The sequence below is a fragment of the Asparagus officinalis genome, chromosome 2, assembly GCF_001876935.1.
Source record: "Asparagus officinalis chromosome 2, Aspof.V1, whole genome shotgun sequence".
NCBI lineage: Eukaryota > Viridiplantae > Streptophyta > Magnoliopsida > Asparagales > Asparagaceae > Asparagus > Asparagus officinalis.
Genome location: NC_033795.1, coordinates 7,103,715 through 7,110,880, shown reverse-complemented (window position 1 = coordinate 7,110,880; position 7,166 = coordinate 7,103,715).

Genomic DNA, 7,166 nt, shown 5'->3' with positions numbered 1-7,166 from the left:
ATTGTAACTTCCATCATCAGTGGTTGATGGGGGATAAGCTATCTATTGTGATTTTTAGACAGCCTACATATGCGTTTGGTAGGATTTAAGAGCTGCGTTTGGCAGCGGATAGAAGCTGCGTTGGCAGCTTTGGAGGCTGCGCTTGAGCTGCGTTCGTGGTTATGAACATGGTGCGTCTTGATGCTGGTTCGCGGGGAGGACTTCCACGTCTTGGTTTGAAGAGACCGTCGATTTGTAATCTCTTTCTGTCAGAGCGTTGCAAAGATCGTCGTTTTGTAATCTTTGCTTTAGCTCTTTGATATGTGAGAGTCGTCAGATTGTAACTCTCGATGTTGATTGTGAAGGCTGTTGATTAGAGCTTTCATCAGTTGTTACGAAGGTCGTCAGATTGTAACCTTCATCAGTCTGTGTGAAAGTCTTCAAATTGTAACCTTCTGGAAGTCGTCAGAGTGTAACTTCCATCATTGGTGTTTGATGGGGATCAGTTATCTGCAGTGATTTTTAGACAGCCTACAGAACCCCCTCCAAAGTTTTCGAAAGCTCGCGGTTGATTGGGACGAATTTTTGGAATACTTTGGATCTCAACTCTGATCTCGGAGCTGTTGATTCCTTGTCATAAGGAGTTGTTCTCTGCACTTGCTTCAAAGGCATCTTGGTTGAAGGAATTTTTCACGCATGATCTCCATTCAGCTGATGGGCCCGTAAACATTCATAGGATTTTTGGCAAACCCTCAGCCATCAACGGATTTGATAAGCCTTTACCGACTACCGTTTGGGTCGGGCTAGCATGTGGATTATCTAAGTCCGTTCCACATGTAACGTTGTGCTAAGAGAATGAACCCTCTTAGACTTGATGCTATGATTTTGAATACATAGACTTTGTTATTTTTACGGAAAAAGACTAACCGGCAACGCGTGTTAGGTGTAGGCTTATCTCTAATTAGGAATCGAGATAAAGTCCCCCATGCGTGTGAGGCATGGATTTTGATGTCCTTTTCACGGTAAAAGACTAACCGGCAACGCGTGTTAGGCGTAGACTTATCTCTAATCCCATGCGTGTAAGGCATGGATTTCGGTGTTATTAATAACAACCTGCCACGATGTTGAATACGTGGACTTTATCGTTATTTCTTCCTGTGTTACTTGAAACACTGAAAGAAAGTTAGAAACGCCAGAGGTGTAATATTAACTTGGCATGAATTTTCACTTAGAGTGAAATTCAAAAAAAAAATTTATTATCACTAGGATAATTCCAGAAAATAATTAATCCGTTGGGGATTTTATAATGAAAACTTACTATTCTTGTTGAAAAATGATTAACAAGTTCATTAGGGGGTTTGACTGTTAGAGGTGTGATGTTAACTTAATAGTATTTTTATGGACTTATCGCTCTGTTGACGAGAGTCGATAAGTGGAAAGTGTTGCGATCGGAGCAACTTTGAGGATCTATCGCTCTGTTGACGAGAGTCGATAAGTGGAAAGTGTTGCGATTGAAGTAACTTTGAGGACCTATCGCTCTATTAACGAGAGTCGATAAGTTGATTTTGTCAGAGGTGTTTGATATTAACGTGACAAGAGGATGTTGCGATCGGAGCAACTTTGAGGACCTATCGCTCTATTGACAAGAGTCGATAAGTTGATTTTGTCAGAGGTATGATGTTAACGTGACAAGAGGATGTTGCGATCGGAGCAACTTTATGGACTTATCATCCTATTGAAAAGGATTGATAAGTGGATTGTCAGAGGTTTGGTGTTAACATGACAGAAATTTATTACGATCGGAGCAACTTTGAGGACTTATCATCCTATTGAAGAGGATTGATAACTTGATTTTGTCAGAGGTGTTTGATATTAACGTGACAAGTGGGTGTTGTGATCGGAGCAACTTTGTGGACTTATCATCCTATTGACGAGGATTGATAAGTGAGTTGTCAGAGGTATGATGTTAATGTGACAATATTGTGTTGCGATGGGAGCAACTTTGTGGACTTATCATCCTATTGAAAAGGATTGATAAGTGAACTTTCAGAGGTTTGATGTTAACGTGACAAGATTGTGTTACGATGGGAGCAACTTTGTGGACTTATCATCCTATTGAAGATGATTGATAAGTGGATTTGTCAGAGGTTTGGTGTTAACGTGACATGAGTTTTGTTGCGATCGGAGCAACTTTGTGAACTTATCATCCTAATTAAGAGGATTGATAAGTGGATTTGTCAGAGGTTTGGTGTTAACGTGACAGGAGTTTGTTACGATTGGAGCAACTTTCTGGACTTATCATCCTATTGAAGAGGATTGATAAGTGGATTTGTCAGAGGTTTGGTGTTAACGTGACAGGAGTTTGTGTTACGATTGGAGCAACTTTGTGGACTTATCATCCTATTGACGGGGATTGATAAGTGGATTGTCAGAGGTGTGATATTAACGTGACGGGAGAATGTGTACTTGTGACTTACGCAAGATTTTGGGAATTAGCGTATCGCTGGGGAAACTTGCTAGGTGAGTTTATCACCAGAAGCGATGAATTTTGATACTAAGATTTTGAAGACTTAGTGTCTTGCTGGAGAAGATAGCGATTTGAGCAATTTTGAGGACCTATCATCCTATTGAAGAGGATTGATAAGTTGATTGTCAGAGGTGTATTATTAACGTGACAAATTAGGAGCGATGCCAACTGAATTCATACTCCGTGAGGATGATGATCGTCAGAAGTATAATGTTAACTCGCCGATGTGAAAGATTCGTTACTGTTAATCTAGTGGATTCCAAGTAACCAACCCCCAGTCTTGATTAAGACTTAGCAGGGGAATAAAAAGAGATAGATAAGGCACATCACCTAGTGGGGCACTATCCATGAAGTCGGAATAGAGGCACATCACCTGGTAGGCCATTATCTGATGAGTTTGACTATCAGAGGTAACTGTGATAGTTTTGTGGACCTATCATCCTATTGAAGAAGATTGGCAAGTTGATGGACTATCAAAGGTAACTGTTAATGTGATAGTTTTTATGGACTTGCCATCCTACTTGAAGAGGATTGGCAAGTTGATGGACTATCAAATGTAACTGTTAACATGATAGTTTTTGTCGACTTGCCATCCTACTTGAAGAGGATTGGCAAGTTGATGGACTATCAGAGGTAAATATTAACGTGATAGTTTTGTGGACCTGCCATCCTATTGAAGAGGATTGGCAGGAGAATTTAGAGGGAATGAACTATCAGAGGTAATTGTTAACGTGATAGTTTTGGTGTACCCGCCATCCTATTAAAGAGGATTGGTGAGGGAATTTGGAGGAAATGAACTATCAGAGGTAATTGTTAACGTGATAGTTTTGGTAGACCCGCCATCCTATTGAAGAGGATTGGTGGGGGAATTAGGAGGAAATGAACTATCAGAGGTAATTGTTAACGTGATAGTTTTGGTGGACCCGTCATCCTATTTAAGAGGATTGGTGGGGGAAATTTGGAGAAACTAGACTATCAGAGGTAACTGTTAACGTGATAGTTTTGGTGGATTTCGTGGTTGACGGAGGTGTTCTATTAAACATGACAACTCAGAAAAATTATTACTCATAATCCAATGAACTACAAATAAACCAACCCCCAGTCTTGAACAAGTGCAGGGGGAAAAGGAGTAGGCCACTATCTAATGAGTTTGACTATCAGAGGTAATTGTTAACGTGATAGTTATTGGAGACCCGGCATCCTACTGAAGAGGATTAGCTTCAGTGGTCGTAGTATCTTCTGGTTCTGACTGGGAAGAATGAGCTTGGTCCGATTGCTCAGGAGAAGATTGGGCTTGGTCCGATTGCTCGGGCTGATCCTGCCTACTTTGTTCTTCAGCTTTGATCCTGGCAATAATCTTTTGAGCCTGTTCGCCTTGAGAGATTAGTTGTCTCCAGGAATGACATTCTGCAACCCCTATTCGGGCTAGAAGATCGGTCTGCAAGTTGTATCGACAGGTCTCCACTAAGGTAGACTGTGTCATACCTGTCGGACATCGCAGAGCCATGTTTCAAACCTTTTGACGAAGGCTTTGAGAGACTCTCTCTTCTTCTGCTAGTGGCGAGGAGGGTATGGATGGAGACTTCTGTATCCTCTTCAAAGAATCTTGACAGGAAGAGTCTCTCTAAATCTGCCCACCTTTGGATACATCCGGCAGGTAGTTTCCTGAGTCATTCAAAGGCAACTCCCTTGAGGGTGCCAATGAACAATCGAGCCAGTATGGCATCGTTTGATATCACATTCCCAGTCTGTGACTTGAAATGGTAGATATGTTGGTTCGGTGATCCCGTGCCGTCAAAAATTTGTAGCGTCGGGACTTTTGAGCATGGCCTCTTGCTGAGATTTGCGTCAAAGATTTGAGTCAACAGGGCCATGAGTTCATTGATGGCCTCTTGCTGAGATTTGAGCATGGCCTCCTGCTCTTTCCTCTCCGGGAAGATTCTTGCCTGGGTGGCGAATATGTCTTTTGAGATTTGGCCTTGTCTGCGACGAATTGAGTCAATAGGACCATGAGTTCATTGATGGCCTCCTGCTAAGATTTGATCATGACCTCCTGCTCAGCAATTCTCCTTACCAGGTCTTCATGGTTTCCCGTCATATAAGCGGAGCTCTCATACTCAACAAAAGAGCTTGATGATTGGGACTCTGCAATGGCTGAGTGTTCATCATCGGAATTGGTTCCTCTGGCTAGCCTCCGATAGTTGACGGGGAGAATGGCTCCTGTTCGCGTCCGAGTGCGTTGGTAGACTCCTTCAAACTCGTTAGTAATTTCTATGACGGTCGGTGAATGACTCGTCTCAGAGTCATCTGAACTAGGACTTGAGGCTTTTCCTCTACCGATCACATTGATAGTGACCCCAGGATATTCGGTCTCTAGAGACTTCTTCCCGTGAGAACGTCGTCGTTGGTTGGGCAAAGCAACGTTCATAAATTGGTCGAACACCAACAGTTTGACCGCATATGAGCAGCATTGACATCCTGAGAGGACCGTAGGAATCAGTCGTTCACATTGGAATGAACGAATGACTTGTTGCATCGGTCTTTCTCTCAATATGAACTCTTTCAAATCTGTTGTAAAGATTCGAGGAGAGTTACTCACTGATCGTGAGCTTTGAATTAAAACCCCCAGCCCATGATTGGACAAGACTGGCTCTTGGTGAACATGGATCTGGTTGAGATGCCTTGAATCCATGGACTTTTGACATCCGCCCTTCAATCTAGTCGCGCTACGCAGAGTATTCGGGGGTCCGGGGGGATGGAATACCCCCCGGCGGGGTTCGAGGTAGCGCCCCGAAGCTCCACAGTATACATCAGGTTCTATATTGTGTTTCCTTACCCAAACGTATGTCTGATGTCCGCCTTTGGATTCTGGAATGCTTTGCTGAGGACTACGTTCAGGATGGTTAATGCGGTCTGGAGACCTGCGTTTTTTGTTTTGTAACGCTCCCTTGAGGGTTGCGTTCTGGCTCAGTAATGCATGCCTGAGCTTTGCGTTTCGATTGTATAACGCGCCATTTAGGGCTGCGTTCAATCTTATTCACACAGAGCCTATGTGTTGGCTCATAGACGCGAGGCTTGCGTTCTGAAACAGAAACAGGGTCGCGGTTAGGCTCATAAACACGAAGCTCGTGTTGACTTGAGGATCGGCATTCTCGGAGATGTAGGGATCTCCTCCTCCGTCGAGCGGCGTTCTTCTTAGCCTGCTTCAAGGCCTTTGCAGCGACGCCACCATCTGTGTTGATCAAGTTTGTCGCCTCAATAGACATCTTTCGACCCGATACCCATCGTCTTGGCGCGGGTTTGGCTGAAGCTGAGCCCACTCCATCGGGGGAGGGGCTGTCCGAGCAGTCTTCCTTAGGTGGTCCAGCTACAATTGGAGCAGTTGGAGCTTTAGTCTCTTTGGAAACTTTGTGGATCTTGCGCATAGCCTTGGGGCTAAGGGATCTGGAGGAGATAGCCTCCTCAAACTTGGCTTGATCAAACTCTACCACGAGAGTTTCGACGGTTGTTCCAGTGAGATGAATATCGGATTGCACCACCACTTCTTCGTCATGTATTCCTTTAATCTCAGTTACAATTGGATTTCCTGATTACAAAAGAGAGGAGAATGAATTTGATTCTCTCCTTTGTTTAAAACTGGGTTCTTCTCAGTAGCGATGGAGTGCCTCCCTCGAATGCTCGCGTCGAGCTTGCTCTCCGTTGACGATCCGAACGTCTTGATTCACTGGAACGTGGTCTTCTCCTCACGATTTGACGTTGTGGAGAACTCTGAAAGAGTTTGAAACTCTATGAAAGAGTTGATTTAATCGAAATTGGTCTATAAGCCAAGGATGAAGAAAGCTCCTGTTGCTGATCTCCAAAGCTCCAGTAATTTCCCCCAAAGATCTCTTCTTTGCTGCCAAAAAGAAGGATGAAAGATCCCGCCCCTGCTGCCAAGGAGTCCCAACAGACCGAACCCCGAACTGAATTGATTTTCAGTTATTTATAGGGGATTAAGGGGTGTAACCACCTCCTTAATTCGCTCCTAAGTGGGGCTAATGGGATGTAACCACCCCTTAAATCACTCCTGAGTGGAGTTGTGATCCCCTCAGATCATGGGAAACGGTTTTGAAACCGTTCAGCTCGTGTTTGAACGAGTCAAATGCAAAATCCGCGTTCTGGCGTGAATTCTGCGTTCAAACGCAGTGTCTGGAAGCTTGAACGCGCGACTGAAAGCTCGGACGCAGCGGCTGGAAGCTGCGTTGGCATCTTGTTGGAAGCTGCATTTGGTGGCTTGGAAGTTGCGTTTGGCAGCGGATGGAAGCTGCGTTTGGTAGCGGATGAAGGCTGCGTTGGCAGCTTGTTAGAAGCTGCGTTGGCAGGTTTTAAGAGCTGCGTTTGGCAGGATTTAAGAGCTGCGTTTGGCAGCGGATAGAAGCTGCGTTGGCAGCTTTGGAGAGCTGTGTTTGGCAGCGGATAGAAGCTGTGTTTGGCAGCGGATAGAAGCTACGTTGGCAGGATTTAAGAGCTGCGTTTGGCAGCGGATAGAAGCTGCGTTGGCAGCATTTAAGAGCTGTGTTTGGCAGCGGATAGAAGCTGTGTTTGGCAGCGGATAGAAGCTACGTTGGCAGGATTTAAGAGCTGCGTTTGGCAGCGGATAGAAGCTGCGTTGGCAGCTTTG